At 34.6% G+C, this 16,628-nt stretch overlaps 1 protein-coding gene and 1 pseudogene across 11 annotated transcripts in view; one reads left to right on the top strand and one right to left on the bottom strand.

Annotated features, from left to right (window-relative positions):
* BBX (BBX high mobility group box domain containing) overlaps positions 1-16,628 on the top strand; it is a 295,180-nt gene that overhangs the window by 126,131 nt on the left and 152,421 nt on the right. For 9 of the 11 annotated variants that reach the window (XM_030801619.1, XM_003261768.4, XM_030801620.1 and 6 more), the window contains one exon: positions 157-230. The gene's annotated coding sequence lies outside the window, so the exon portion shown is untranslated. Of the gene's footprint in view, positions 1-156; positions 231-15,843; positions 16,292-16,628 lie in introns of those variants that run through there. The other 2 variants (XM_030801613.1, XM_030801616.1) reach the window with 2 other exon arrangements.
* On the bottom strand, positions 3,961-4,173 carry LOC115832223 (annotated as a pseudogene).

The following is a 16,628-nucleotide window of genomic DNA, read 5'->3' as shown; positions in this document are numbered from 1 at the left end:
CTAGCATTGGCATAAGGATATTTGCCTCATGTTGATTGTTTGGCTGGTAATTCATTTTATTTGGAGATTATTTTGCTAAAGAGAATGAGTGTCAGCTTTATTTGAAAGGCCTTCCTGGCTCACCATTTTAACTACTTTTCTATGGGTCCTTCACAGAATCCCACTGCATCACAGAAGCTGGAAGTTCTGATGTTCCACTGAAATCACAATGGAAAATCTTGACTTGACTGGTAAGAGCTGTTGTGAAGGTACATCTTACTTACTTACCTGGAAGCAGTGAGGCAGTCAAGAATTATGTGCTGTCAGAGCTGGTCTCAACTTTTCCCCATAGTCTATCTTCATCAAGGAAATGTGATCATTGGATATTTTTTTCTTGTCAATTTTATTATTTTTTAAAGTGTGACTTTTATTAATCTCCATTATGAAGTAAGTCAAGTTTTCTTTTAAAATCATGAAAATGTTAAAACTAGCTGTTTCAAAATCTGATTCATTTCTCCACAGTAGTGCATTATTGGTGAAAGTCAGTTTTCTAAAGTCCTAGATACTTAGAGGTTATATACCTAAATAGGTATTAAATTGATCTATTCCCCAAAAGCTGTTTTTTGTACTGCTGTTGGCTTTAATTGAAAAGTGAATCAGTATTGAAGCATTATGGAGTTTTTCTTACCTGTTAAGAATAATAGAGGTGGGTGTAGCTGCATCTTGAAACCACTTTATATATGAAAACCACATAATGAAGGAAAAAGTTGAGATTTTAAAATATATACATGTGCCAAATTATATAAAACTCTGAAACTCACAGATACTATAACTGTCCTTTTGTATGTTAGTTATTTTCAAAGCTGTTGTTTTAGGGGAAAAATTTTTTTAACTTTAATGTATGGCAATAATATTTTAAAATTAGTTTTAATAATAATTACTTAAATGCATAGAGTTTTCCCAATCTGGGAATCAGATGTGATATTGCTTTACTGGTATCTGAATACTTTATGGTGAACTGATGATTTATAAGACCGAATATAGTAAATATTGTTTAGTTATAGTTTTCAGGAAAGGAACTTATTCTTAAACTTTTTAATTAAGATTAATCTAAAACCTTTTCTATTTTAACGTATATTTGGTAGCTTATTACATCTGTCTAGATTATGTGTCTACCTTCCCCTTTTGGTAACTATATCACTGAATGTTGCGTCTATGATGTCAGTATAAATATAAGGCCTCTGAACCAGTCTCCTAAAAGTCATTGTCTAGGATTTTACACATAGTAAAATGTATATGATTTACTTGAATGTGTATTTATAATAGGGCATTTAAACAACAACAGAACCTTAATGCCAGTGAGAAGATTGGAATTTAATTATTGTTTTTCTTCTTCACTGTGCTATCCTTCAAGGCACACTTGTTACAAATATTAATACAAATTCTGAATTTAAGAATGCCAGCCAGAATACAGTTAATTATGGTTTTATTGAGTCAGCAGTATTGACTATGGAATTTTCAAAAATTGATACTGAAATTTCAAGTATGTTCTCATTTGCTAATCTAAAAGAGAGGTGAGTATGGTGAGGTTTAAAGAAAATGGAATTTGTAGCAGTATTCTGAATTTGTTAAATATTAATACATACACAAAAAGCAAAGCCGGACACTTTATCTGACCTATTCAGAAAAACTAAGTAATGAACCAAGATTACCATGGCAGACTTCACTAAGTAGCCATCTGAGCAGTGATTTCTGAATGTTAATCAGATTATTGCAATAGAATGTTTTATTGACTATAAGCAGAAATTGACAGAAATTCACACTGCTGATAAAATTTAAAATGGAAGCCTAATTAGTCAAGATGGCTAAGACTGCATACTTTCTAGCTGACCTATATGCTCGTCTTAAATACAGTGTTAACTGGGAAATAGAAAAGATGCCATACAAAACCAGGAGTAATTGAGGAAACAAATCCTAGAAGATGTTACTTGGCAAAAGGATGCCAGGGTTCAATAAATCTGGGAAACATATCAGTCAACTTAGTCAATTACATTTCAATATCAGAAGAGCCTCCAAATCTTAGTGGTTTATGGTAGTAAACATTTATTTCTCATTTATGTTCATGTCCCTGATTAGTCTCCTGCCACTCTGCTCCGTGTCCTCTTCATTCCTGGACCAAAGCTGAAGGAGCAGTCTTTCTGGCATGTACACGTCTTGCAGAGGAAAGAGGAAAGAGAATAGTGATGGAACCATGACTCTTAACAAGGCTGCTTGGAAGTGGCACATGTCATTAACTCTCATACTTAATTGGCTAGAGCATGTCACAGGGTGAAACCTGCATCATGTGAGAGAGTGGCCTTGTAAGAGGGGATAGGGAAAGACTGATAGGGAGAAACAGTACGTATTTTAACTATTATATCTGTAAAATACCATCTACTGTTTTTTTAGAGACAGAATGCACATAATGTATTAAAGATTCCAGGAAGTTCTTCGGTAAATTAAGCTGTTTAACGTGTCAAATTATTTGACCATGAATCCTTTTATTGTTATGTGGAATATTGTCAGTGACAAGTTTTAAGGATACAATTCAAGAGTTTCTTGATGTTTTGAACCTTACAACTTCTCCTAAAACTTAGCAAAAGTTTCTAATATGTATAATAGACTTACATTATCCTTTTATAGATAATTTTAAAATGAATAAAAATTACTGCAAACTGGACCCTCTGTAATTTGCATACAGAATTAGAGAAAGGAAATATGATACTTAAATAAAATAATTATTTTACCTATGTATAGTAGGTTACAGAACTTTGACAGATATTATCTAATTTGATATAGGATGAGAATGAGGAAGTGGGTACTTTGCTTTTTCCAGTAGTAATATATTAATTGTACTGGATATAACGGTAGCCAAATGCCTTTGTCTACTTAAGTTCAATTTCAAGAATCATTCTGGTGATGAAGAATGCAGACACCATAGGGAGCTTAACAGTTACATCTGGGAGTTTTCTAAGATACTCCACCTGAGGTCACATTTACAATACAGTGACTTTTGCATTATTATTATCTCTTAAATCTTCCAGAAAATTATTAGCACATAGAACTCCTCAGCCAATAGTGGTTTTATTCATCTCACAATATTAAAAAACATTATTATCAAACTTGCGTGGATTCAGATGGTTGATTTAAAGATCCAGTAGTATATAAACAATGCTTTGTGATAGTTTATAGTTCCTTAAGATTGGGAGTAAGGAACATGCTTAGATATCTGTATTAGTCTGTTCTTATGCTGCTAATAAAGACATACCCAAGACTGGGTAATTTATAAAGGAAAGAGGTTTAATGGACTCACCGTTTCACATGGCTGGGAGGCCTCACAATCATGGCAGAAGGTGAAGGAAGAGCAAAGGCACGTCTTACGTGGCAGCAGGCAGGAAAGCATGTGCACGGGGACTCCCCTTTATAAAACCATCTGATCTCTTGCGACTTATTCACTATTACAAGAACGGCATAGAAGAAAACCCACCCCCATGATTCAGTTACCTCCTGCCAGGTCCGTCTCATGACATGGGGATTAGTACAATTCAAGGTGAGATTTGGGTTGGGACACAGAACCAAACCATATCAATATCTGCATCTTAAAAAAAAAAAAATAAGGTTAGAAGGCAAGACACTATAGCAAAACATGGGTTTGGATTCAGATAAATCCTAGTTTTGGCATTTTTTAATTGAAAGCATTTGGGTGATTATATTTGACCTCTCTGAAATGTTGTTTTCTCATTGTAGTATAGGGATAATGATCTCTACCTTGTAGGATTGTGAGAATTAAATGAGATAATTGGATTAATTGCCTGAAAAGAGTCCCCGGCACATAGAAGCACTCAAGAAGTAGTAGTTTGAAAAAGAAAGATGTGATCAAAGTTCAAGAATCTTGATACCCTGTACCATACCTCTGATAGACATCTGACAGTGCATATCTAAAATGTGTTTGTTTTTAAACACATATGTCCACACACCTGCCAAGGGTTTTTAAAAAATTGTCCTGAATGCATAAGAACTTATGCATTCTTCTTTACTTCTACCGGAAATTGGAAGTGGCTTTATCCTTACTGCTGAGAGAAAGAGTGAGTCCTGTAGAAATATTCGTTACCCCATGATCTACACTTGATCTTAGCCAAAAGGCCGAGAAGCGATACCCCATGATCTAATAATTAACTTCTTGCCACTGAGAATTTAGACGTCCCAAGGACAGAGTGATGGTCAAAAGTTCATATACTTTATGGCTTTTACTCTGTATATTAATAAGGTCAGCATTAAGTTGCAAAAAGTATCAAATTTTATATAATCTTGAGGCAAGGTACAAGAACAGAAAATGGTGCTACTGAAATTTTTTTCCTCATATAGAGGAAATACTGTTTGGTTTCAGAAAAAATAGGCATTTCTATTTTAAGATTTTTATGGTACTGTTCTCCAGTGTGAAGGTTTAATTAATTTAGACTCCTTAAAGCAGGGGTCCCCGACTTCCTGGGCCTCGGACTGGTACTGGTCCATGGCCTGTTAGGAACCAGGTTGCATAGCAGGAGCTGAGAACCACCTGAGCTCTGCCTCCTGTCAGATCAGCAGCGGCATTAGATTCTCGTAGGAGCCTGAACCCTACTGTGAACTGCATATATGAGGGATCTAGGTTGCATGCTCCTTATGAGAATCTAATGCCTGATGATCTGAGGTGGAACAGTTTCATGCCCAAACCATCCCTCCCACCTCCCCTACCATTCGTGGAAAAATTGTCTTCCATGAAACTGGTCCATGGTGCTAAAAAAAACATGGGGACCACTGCCTTAAAGAACTTCTCTATTGACATTGTCCCCTTGTACTTTCAGAATCAAGTACAACATAGTAATATCTTTTATGATTCAAAGCCTTATGCTTTTTCTAAAATGACTACTTTATTTGTTTAATTTTAAAATAGCACATGTGTATAAAAATGGCTTTTTTGGGCCTGGATTAGTCTTCAAATTGTTCCAGGCTCTTCTCTTTATAAATGGAGTATCTTTGTAACTATTAGTTGCTTATTCACCTGGATTATTGGTAGAGTAAAACCACCTAAAAAAATATAAATTCTTCATCTTTAGAGGTTGCACTAGTTTGCTTGTGTTGCTGTAACACATAAAAAAAGGTGTCAGAACGGTGGTTTAAACAACAGACATTTATTTTAAGTTGAAAGTTCTGGAGGCTAGAAGTCAGTGATTAAGATGCTGGAAAAGTCGGTTTCTAGTGAGATCTGTCTTGCTGGCTTGTACTGCCAGAAAGGGCTGACTTTTTGCTGTGTCCTTACATGGCCTTTCCTCTGTGTAGGCAGCGAGCTTTAGTGTCTCTTCCTGTTCTCATAAGTACACCAGTTCTTTGGGATCAGGGCCCCACCCATATGACCTTGCTCAACTTTTATTTCCTCTTTATAGGCCCTGTCCCATCACACTGGGGACTGGGGCTTCAACATGAATTTGGAGCGGGACACAATTTCATCCATAACCTAGGTTTTTGTTTTTCTTTACCAAAGAATGAAGTAAAAGTGTTTTAAAAAATACTTTCTACATGATTTAGTCTATAAACAAGATATCTGGTTCGTTACAGTCTTCTAAGATTCTAAAAATATCTTTGATACTTTTGAGGAGGGAGACGTTTGAAATTACTGAATTCCTGTTTCTTCCACTTTGAAGTCACCATCCTTGAAAATAAAGTTTTTACAAGTGAAGGATTTAAGTCTAGGAACTTGAAAATTCAAGTGACTTATATAATGGAGGAATTACATCATTGTAAAAGTTGACTTCCATGTGTATTTATTGTTATCTAGGAATACTAGGAATGTATTTGAAAATTAAGTTGAACAAGATAATTACTCTTTTGGGTTATACCTGTTTCTGTTTACTGTATCAAGCCAGTTCACATTTTGTAAGGCAATGTTCTTTTACTTTGTGAATCAGTTGAGAATGCAAACAAGGAAATGGCATATACTTAAGATTTTTGGTAAACCAAAAAAAAGATTGTGTATTTGAAATAATGCCAACAGAAGTCAGGGAGTCCTAAGTCTGATAGATCTACTTAATTATTGTCTTGTCTCCTTACCTGCCTTCTTTCTTTTTTCCCCTTTTTTCTCTGATATCAGCTTCTAAATTAGGTAATGGATGCTTGAATTTCTCAACCTGCCTTATTTTATTGTTGTTGTTGTTATTTTATTTTGTTTTAGGCTTTTAGCAGCCTGTAGCCATGGTTTTTAGTTTCTGTCTCTAGTAAGCAGAAAAGAGGGATGAGGAAGGGGCTTTACTGGTCCAACCAGAAACAGAAACTAAGAACCCATGACTGAATTCTCTCCCTTGGACACCTAAATACAATGTCTGTATAGTACTTCTTTCTATTATATAGTGTTTTATAACCTGCTTAGTTTAATTTGCAGTTCTTTTTCTATTAGGTAAGTCAGTTGATGGGTGCTTGGGATTAGTGCCGAGTAAATAGTGCATTAACTTGTGGGATATTGATATAGGCTCAAATGAACTTTCTTTGTTTCTTCTTTGGACGATTTTTTTGTGTGTGTACATATGTGTTTCTGTGTGTTCTACATCACTAGAATAATTTTAGTTTCTAGTGATTTGGCATTTGTCTAAAAAATATAATCAAAAAAGGAAACAAACCTTTTAGACAAATACTTTTATGTAAAAATAATTTTAAATTCATTTGTAAAATGTATCAGTTTTTCTGTGTACTTATAGACTAAAGGATATGCTATTCAGCAGTGATATAATTTTAATCAGTTTGTCAGTTTAATTGTTTTGTCCACTGTTGATTTCAGTCTTCCCTAAAAGCTATTTATGAAATGACTCAAACTCAAAAACCTTGTATATAAGGAATTTTACCTGTGTATTTCTTTTTAACATGAAGATCAATCTAATGATCGTGAAATTCACTAGTTGAGGACAGTATGAATATATTCAGGCATGGCTTCATGCATTTAATGCTACTCTGAAAGGTGTTGGATCAATTAAGTATTTTTATATTGAAGTCTGTATTCCCTCTGATCTCTATTATAGAGACGTGTGTTTTCCTAGGAAAATAAATGGATCTAAGGGGGGGAACTTGCTCATAACATTTCTCCCAGGATCTTCATACATTTTAGTGTAAAATATTCATTTACTGGATATTCTCTATAAACACACATAAACATATGTATATATGAGTGTATACGTGTAATTCTTTCCAAGAACCTCTTCAAGATGCTACAGGACTTGTTTACATTAGAAAGTTTACTAGAAAGTCTATTTTGTGCATGTCTGTATTCCCAAAATTTAGAAGTAGCGTCTGGCACATAGAAGTTGCTCAGTAAACATGTGATAAATGCGTATTACAGGAATTCACGTTTCATTAACCTATATTCCACTGAACTTGGTGTTGATAAGCATCTCCTGGTCTACCTGGAAATTTTTCCCAGACTTCGTTCAAGGAGAGGATGTTCTTCCAAATTACGGTCTCTTTGTGCCTTTAAGTTTGCCATTAGTTTTATAATCAATAAATATTAGTGGACTGAGAGCTTAAAATGCAACCACAAAAAATTTATCTATACCTGTTGGCTCATTTGTAGCTTACACTGAATCAGCAGGTGTTTGTTAAGATTTATTAGTCTTCTAACAAGTACTTTTCCAACCCTGTGAGTGGAGTACATGTGAAGGTTGTGAGATTTAAGGCAGGCACTTTGGTTCATGTTGGGCTTTAAGAGATGCAATGTGATACCTGGCTCCAGTTAATGTGTACCAGAAAGGTTGACTAAAGTCAACATATAGGTGTTTTGTTCTGGGATGTATTTTTAGGATATTGCTGTATTCAAATTGATCTGTGAAGTTGATAGACAAGAATATTGGGTTTGTTTTGTATTATCTTGTATAACCTGCTTAATTTGCAGTTGTTCTGTCTCTGCTGTGGCTATATTACTATTCTTATAAAACAGATGAGTTATCAATTATTTCAGTGTTCTTAACATTTACTGTAAAGCAATTTATTACCAAGCGTCTCCTTATGACAGAAATGTTCCATTTTAGGGTATTAAACATTACCATGGGCACTTAGAATGCTCTGGTTTCTGAGAGAGCCAGCCAGATGTGGAGGAACTGGCTTCTAAAGAGGGCTTAGCTGCCTACTGTTTATGTGGTGAGCATTGTCCTAATAAGTTGTGCCACAATAATTATACTGAAGAATTGCCAAATAAGAGAAAAAGTAACACCTATCAAATGTGAGATGTATCCATGTGCAGAGTAGTATATACCCTCCTGTGCATGCAGGTAGCACCTGGATGGACGTGAAACTCCATCCATGCCTTCAATAGAGTTTTTGAATACCACTATGTTTTCAGCATTGTTAGAGTTACCAAATCATTAAAGAGGTGTATTATAAAAGTTAATGAAGAAAAATTTGAAGTCAGCAGCTATTGTCAATCCCCTTAAATACCAAACCTCTTTTTATAGCAATCATTTTGTCAGGCCATTTGGAAGGACAGAAGCATACAGATCATCTTTCAATTCATTTGGTGAAGTGAACATTTAAATAAATCATAAAGTTTTCAGGTTTGAAAATTTAGTTCCTGTTAAAATGCTGGGTGTTGTCTATCTTTATGATTCACCTAGAGTTTCACTTTTTAGAGAACAAAATATATATCTTTCTAATAAGGCTGTTATATCTTATTGATAGTAGAAGTGTTTCAATCATGTCTCTTTTTATGAGTTTTTCCCTAATCAGCAAAATTATAGATTTTTTTTTTTTACTGGCTTTCTGCTATAATAGAATATTTTATACATTGGAGTTTATTATGTGCCTCTGAAAAAATATTTTAGAACTTTTAGTTTCTAATACTTATAAAGATCTTGATTCCTACCTCTAGATTGTCAGCTGCAAAATGCTCACTATTGATTCCCAGATATTAATATGGATAGGCAGAAACTTAAGGGTTTCCTTATAGGAGACAGATCTAAATGGATCACTTAAAAAATATGTTTTTGTTCTGTTTTGTTTTTGTTTTTTTGTTTGTTTTTAACTGTAGGGTGATCTCTTAGAAACATGGGCTGTGGAGTCAGATAGACCCAAGACTAAACTAACTCAGCTGTTTACCGTAACTGGGATGTGGTAAAGTTACTTAGCTTTATGTGAAATGGGGCAAATACCTGCCACGTAAAGTTGTTAAAGGATTAAAGGTACTAGAGGGTATAATGTCAACCCAGCATATGGCAGGCAGTATTAAGGAAATGTGTTCTTAAAATAGGCAGCAAGTAAAAAATGATCTATAACTTTTTTTGCTTTTTAACTGGTCTTTGAAATTTAATTTCATGTTTATTACTATCTCTATTCACAGCAAGAGAAATGTCCAGCTTCAAACTGTACATTTTTACTATGTTGGGAAAATCTTTATTGAATACAAGATGGACTTGCTTTCCTGATGATTTCATTAGGAAAGAATAAATTAACATTTACTCTTATTGTTGGATTTCTTAAAATATCTTCCGTACAATCGTTAAGTGATAGAAGTTTGATTTTATTTTAATTGTACCTCCCCCAATTTTGCAATTTTAGTAAAGCCCAAACATATGAAAATACTAGGAAATAAGTCATTTGTCATTCAGTGGATTATAGTTATTTAAGAATATTATTGCTACCTGCTATTAGTATTAACAAGATTATCAGCCCAAACTATGTAAATTTTTAAGCATAAGAACAAATTTATATAGTCTAGATAATTTTCTTCAAAGACTATAATTATTTGAACAAAACAAGGAGATATCGTATGATTCTTAATGAGAATTCACTAAGTATGGGAATTTAAAGTATGATAATTAATTTTTTTTTTTTTTTTTTTTTTAGAGATAAGGGCTCATTCTTTTGCCCAAGCTGGAGTGCAGTAGTTTCATCAGAGCTCACTACAGCCTTGAACTACTGGGCTCAAGTGATCCTCCTGCCTTAGCCTCCCAATAGCCAGGACTTCAGGCATGTGCCACCACACCTGGCTGTTTCTTTAAATTTATTTTATTTTATTTTATTTTGAGACGGAGTCTTGCTCTGTCCCCCAGGCTGGAATGCAGTGGCACAATCTCGGCTCACTGCAAGCTCCGCCTCCTGGATTCACGCCATTCTCCTGCCTCAGCCTCCCAAGTAGCTGGGACTACAGGCGCCCACCACCACGCCTGGCTAATTTTTTGTATTTTTAGTGGAGATGGAGGGTTTCACCGTGTTAGCCAGGATGGTCTCGATCTCCTGACCTCATGATCCGCCCATCTTGGCCTCCCAAAGTTCTGGGATTACAGGCGTGAGCCACCATGTCCTGCTAAGTGCTATTTTTTAAAAATATTACACACTGATAACTACATAAATATTTTAAAAATTTAAATAGCTCATTCAACCATGATCTTATTCTGTTATTTAATTCATAAACTTGAAAAGAGATGCAAAATTTTCCTTCATTTCAAGTTAGTGGTTTAACATTTTGTAATTGGTCCAAGAGAAAAAAAAAATATTGTTTATCTTCAGAAATGTTCTGTGAAAGTATTTATTTTCTAATAATTTTCATGCACATAAGCATAAAAACCAATACAGCTTGGTCTCTGTCCTGTGTATCAATAGCAATTTTGTATTAATTTTGAATATCTCTCAACAATTAATGTATCTAAACTTGTTTTCAAGGTATTTTAGTACCATCTATGAAATACCTTGATTCCTTCTAAAAGCTGCTTCTTATTTAGTGTGTATGTGTTAGGTGTCTGTGGTTCTTTTATAGCAATTTCCCCTTTTCCTTGTTGAGTATGTAAACATCCAAACCATAACCACTATGGATTTTATAGACTTTAATTGTATACTTTTAACATTATTAATATATATTGAGAAATCTAAACCTTTCCAGACTGCTTGTGAGAGTTTGTGCTCTGGATCATTATCCCTCTTTAATCTTTCTCCCACTCTGTTCTGTGTCTTTTTAGAACTTGAACAACCTATAGTGATCTCACTGGAAAAATGTTTTCTTTAAAGATAAATAATGTATTTTCTGTTCATATGTATAGCTAACAAATATTTACTAATTATCATGTGCAAGGCAGTGCATTACACACTGTCAAGATCAGGATGTGGTAATATAAGGCAATGTCTAGGCACAAAAGAGGGAGATACACAAATAAACTTCGAGTTCTGAGGAAGACCTTAAATCCCACTTAAGGATATCAGGGAAGACTTCATAAAGAAGAGGAAATAACAGAAGTGTGGAAAGGTGAATAGACTACTTGGGCCAGTGGGATGGGATACATGTAAAGTTACAGCGGAAAACTTTGGTACAAAGGCAGAGATGTAAAGAGGGTCTTGAATGTTAAGGTGAGTTTACTTTTTTTTCCCCCTCAAAAGGCATATGGGCCACTGAAAACTTTTGAGCGATTGATATAAATGAGATGGAACAGAAGGAAAAAAAGGTAGACATTGGAAAGACTGGTTTAGGGGGCTTTACTATTATCCTAGGTAAGAAAACATTCATTCTTCTGGTAGTGTGTTGACAGTTGTAAAAGGGGCTATTATGAGAGACATTATGAAGGTTATACTCTGGATCTTGAAATATTTTAGACTGAAGTATTCCAAGTTACAGAACTAGTCTTTCCCATTCACAGGGCAAAAGTTAATGTATACTTAGTTTTAAGGATTCCTTCAATGACAATTTTCTAAAACACTTGATTCCTACTACTATTTAGCCTCTGTTTTGTGTGTTTAGTTATTGTAAATTTAGCTTTCACTGTGTTTCTCGAATATGAATTCTAGGTATCTGTCACCTGAACCAGTTTAGAAACTATTAATCTACAGAACTTAACAATAGATTGAACTCATTTTGGGGATGCAGAGGGACAGAGAGGGAAGGAGGCAATAGAGGGTATTTAAAAGAAAGTCAAAGATAGGTTTTTAATTTAAGTGTGGATGTTCACAAGAGTGCTAATATTGCCATCAGAAGTAAGGAGCTACTAGTATTACTGATTTGTGGGAGGGGGAGGTGAAGTTTGGGATGGATTGGATTTGAACACACAGGATATCCTGGCATTATATTTAGGATGTAGTTATAAATTTGAGATGAGGTTTGGTAGAGATTCAGACTGAGGATAGATTTAATAGAAGAGAGAGGTAAGAGCTGAAACTTTGAAAATTGGTGAAAGATAATATGCCTAGAGTGGAATTGTTGAAAATACCCATTCTTCGTTAAGGGAAGTCTAAAGGAAAGAAATCCAATCAGATCTGTGGTGGGAAAAGCAGAATAGTGCTGTGCAAGATGGGAAGACTTTGAAGATTGACAGTATTGAAAATTCAGGGATATCTAAATGCCTGAAAAAAGTTCCTTGAGTTAGTAATCCACAGGTGAATAACCTTTGGAGAAAGCAGTTTTTATAGAGCAGTCAAGGAAGTAGCCATGTTGTATAATCTTTCCAATATTCCTTCTCTGAGTGCCAAGTTCTTGATTTTCTTTTTAGCTGAAACTATGTGTTGAGTCACTGTCTTCATTGAGTAATCCATAATGATTTACAAATCCTCTCCCTCGGAGCATAGAACTCATCTTCTATAAAGGTAGTTGTAATATTCTTTAAATATGTTACCTTAGACTATTTTAAATCAAAGCTCATCCAGGTATTAATATCATTTCCTCAAATGCACTGAAGTGATTTTCTTTAAAATGCCATCAGCAAACATACTTTCAAATGCCTTACTTGTAAGTCTTATATTTATTATAATTGGCATTACAGAGGAATGAATAATGAATTTCCTGTCATTGTCGACTCTTCTTTCACACTTAGTGAAACTTAAAATAAGGCCTGCTCTTTTAATAAAGATCCTTTAGAAAGCCCTTTGGAGTATTTGGGCCAACTACGTATGCAGTTTTTAGTCTAAGAAAGAGATACATAGTCACTTTGGTTTTCATCTTCAGAAAATGGTGGTAAAGATAAACAAGACTTGCCCTAGGTAGTAATGATGATTATAATGATTAAAAACTACAGCTGTTATTTGTCTTTTGTGTGCTAATTTCTGTGTGTGTGTGTGTGTGTGTGTGTGTGTATTTTTCTTCCTTGTCTTCACAGTGAGCTGTAAATGTAGGTGTCATTATTCCCATCTTATACAAGAGAGAACTGAGTCTCAGAACATTTAAATAGCTTGTCTGAGCTTCTTGACTTGTTAAAAACAGACCTGAGATTCAAATCCAGCTCATTCTTGCTTTCAAAGACTATATTCTTTGCCTAGTCTGTGCAGTTTTATGATGTATCTGAAATTTGACCTGTAACACCTTTGATGGCAACTACTGACCCCAGTTTGGGAACTCAGTGCCTTATTACTTTCCTCCCCTTTTCTACCAACTTGGAAAGAATAGATCACTACTTTTCATTTGTTTAAATAAACATATTGTCAGATGCCATTATTAAGTCAGGCATTCTTCTTTATATTTAATAGTATTATATGTATTTAATCTTCACATCAGTCTGATGAGAGGTAGGCATATTTTCCCCCAACATTTCATTATAAAACTCACATACCACCTAGATTTGGCCATTAACATTTTATTATATTTATTTTATTACATATCTGTCATCTTTCCATCTCTCTATCCCTCATCAATTCAACTTAATTTTTGATGCATCTGGACATATAGATATCACTACAGCTCCCTAAATGCTTCAGCATTTATATTATATATTTATATTAACTGGAGTTCAATATTTATGTATAATTTTTTGATGTAAGTCTACATTCATTGGCATGCACACATCTTAAAAGTACATTTTCTGAATTTTGATAAATGCATACACCTGTGTCACCCAAATACCTATCAAGATATAACCGATTACTTACTACTGCTAGGCGCCTCTTTTTCTTCTCATTTTTTAGATGGGGAAACTGAACAACAGAGAGGTGAAATTATCTGCCCAAGGTTACGCTGCTAATAAGTGGCAAAGCTGGAATTCAAACTCAGGCTGTCTGGCTGCAGGGTTTGTGCTCCTAACCACACCACCACACTGCCTGTAGATTATCCTCATATGTTTGGGTATCCTTTTACATTCATGTGCATGAATGCACTGTTTATTTTTAACAGAAGTGTGTAGATACAGAAGTGGTACCCTGGGTTTAGTGAGAGTAGAAATGCTGTTCTAGAAATGCATCAGTTCCTAGCAAGAGGTTTATGGCAGGAGAAATTAAGAAGGACGTATAATATGACAGATTCCCTTCATTGAAGTAGTAGGGTGAATCTCTATGTAATAGCTCTGTCTTAACTGGCATCCTTGATTAATGTTTCCACACATATCAGGGAAGTGATAGTGAGTTTTCTAATGACGACACTGAGGTTCAGGAAAATCCTCAAGTACCACCTGAGCAATTAATGCAAATTACCTTCAGTATAGCTTTGTATTAAGCATTTTTGCTCTTTTATAATTAGTAGAAAATTGTTCATCTGTGTGTGATATATATAGTATCACTCATCCTGATATCTCAGACTCTGAAATAATATAATTGACTAATTTGGAATTTATAAGTTAAATTTCTAAGGTTTTTAACAAAGAAATTTGTAATGGAATTATTTGACTTTTCCAAATAAATTTCATAAAGATGTAAGGATTGGAACAGTTTATATTAAAATTTTTTTCTGGTTTGCAATACTTGGGTGGCCTGATGAAAAGAAATTCTTCAACTTTAGTCTCTTTCCTGCATTGTGTTCATACCACTCATATTTTAAAAGTTGACCAGTACTTTTTGTTCACTTCTTAAATGATGAAAAAGAAGCCATCATGTAATTTTTTAAAATCGTCAGTATTGTGCAAAAAGCATTTAAAAAAAAAAAAAAAAAAAAAGCATGTAGCTCACAAACCTAGCCAGTCACTAGAGGGCAGAGCAGTACTGTACTTTAGGCCTTATTTGACAATTTCTGGTTTAAAAATTGCTGAACATGATGGAAAATATATTGATACACAGTTGAATAGAAATTTCTTTGTGTTCTTATTGTCCTATTTTGCAGTAAAATCCAATAACATGCTTGTACTTTTATCAAAGGAGCTTTTCTGGCAATTCTATTGAATGTTACTAAAAGGGCATGATTATTTAGAAGAGTGTAAGTGCCCCTCAAAAGAGAATACTCGTGCATACAAAGAGCAATACATTTTATAATTTCTACCCTATGAAGTACCCTGAAATTGGATTGCAGTGTAGACTTTAGGTGAGACATTATAAGAGAGAACAAGTGGTTTTGAGCACCGGTTCTTTACTAGTACTTAGCTCTAAGAATTCATTGAAATGCAGAACATCGGTTTATCTTGCCAGTTAGCTGAAATGTGTTGAATCATTAAGACTGAAATTACAAAGTTGTAGAAGCAAATAAACTAATTCTAGCCCTTTTTAAAATTTTTTGTGAAGTGACTGTTCACTTAATTTCATTTCTGTTCTTAATTTTTTTATCATTCTGATATTTTTATGCAGATTTATTTTTTTATGGTATATCTTAAAAATATCCTAGTGAGTAGCCTGAGTAATTCAGTGTCCCATAAGATAGAAAAATTTTATCCTTAATTATGTTTATTTGAATTTTATTTTACAAAGCCAGTTTGGATTTCTATAATATTCTACTAGGGACAACATAGGATACCAGAAAAAGCAGTGGATTTTGGAATCAGAAAATTTGGGGGCCTCGATTATCATTTATTTGCTTGTGTCTTGGGCAAGTCACATTACCTCTCTGACCTTCATTTTCTAAACTGGGAAAAATACTTCCTTATTTACAGCTGGGTTGTTTGGAGGATTGTGTGTGTAGATGTATCTCCAAAGATGAAACCCTGTGAAGATGAATTTTAATAGGTAAAGTTACAAGCTCAGAAAAACCATGGCAATAACTTCAAAATGGTTGACTGCATCACAGATTTAGTAACATGAGGGCACCTATTACATGAGTAAATAGAACCAAAAATGTGGTTTCAAAACCAAAACCCAAGTTCAGATTGCCAACTTCCTCCCTGTCTGTGATTTCTCTGGCTGCTTAATCTCTCCGTTAACTTCGGACTCTTTTGCTCCTCTCAACTCTTTATTTCTGTCCTCTGTTTATTTCCATGTTTCCTCTCTCTGTGTTTCTCCTGACTGTCTCTGGTCTCTCTCTGTGTTTTTCTTGTCCCAGGCACCCTCAGGAAGACCCCAAGCCTCTAGCAGTACCTGGTATCATCTCCAGCATGTTATAGATGTGGAGGATTCACTGGGATATTGAGAAATACCAGAGGCGAATTGTTCCACTGTAGTAAGTCATTCAGCATTTGTTAAGTGACTACTGTTCACACAGCATAGTTGGTGGACCTTTCGGGGAAGAAGAATTTGTTAGGACACAGGACAGAAGAAATAAATTTGTAAACTGTTGTCAGTGGTTCTTGCAGGCTAGACAAACATGCAAATGAAAAAAAAATGACAAATTAAAAAGCTGACAGATAATCATATAAACGAATTGTGTTTTATGTGTGCTGATGGGGCCTAGGGTTAATGGAGTAGAGAAAGCCAAGTGGTATTAATCAGATTTCCTGCATGAGTTAAAAATTAGGTTTTGAAGTACATTTGGAAGAGAGATGAGGAAAGGGAGAGTG

Source organism: Nomascus leucogenys, chromosome 21 (genome assembly GCF_006542625.1).
Source record: "Nomascus leucogenys isolate Asia chromosome 21, Asia_NLE_v1, whole genome shotgun sequence".
Taxonomy (NCBI): domain Eukaryota; kingdom Metazoa; phylum Chordata; class Mammalia; order Primates; family Hylobatidae; genus Nomascus; species Nomascus leucogenys.
This window is presented reverse-complemented; position numbering and strand designations above follow the sequence as displayed.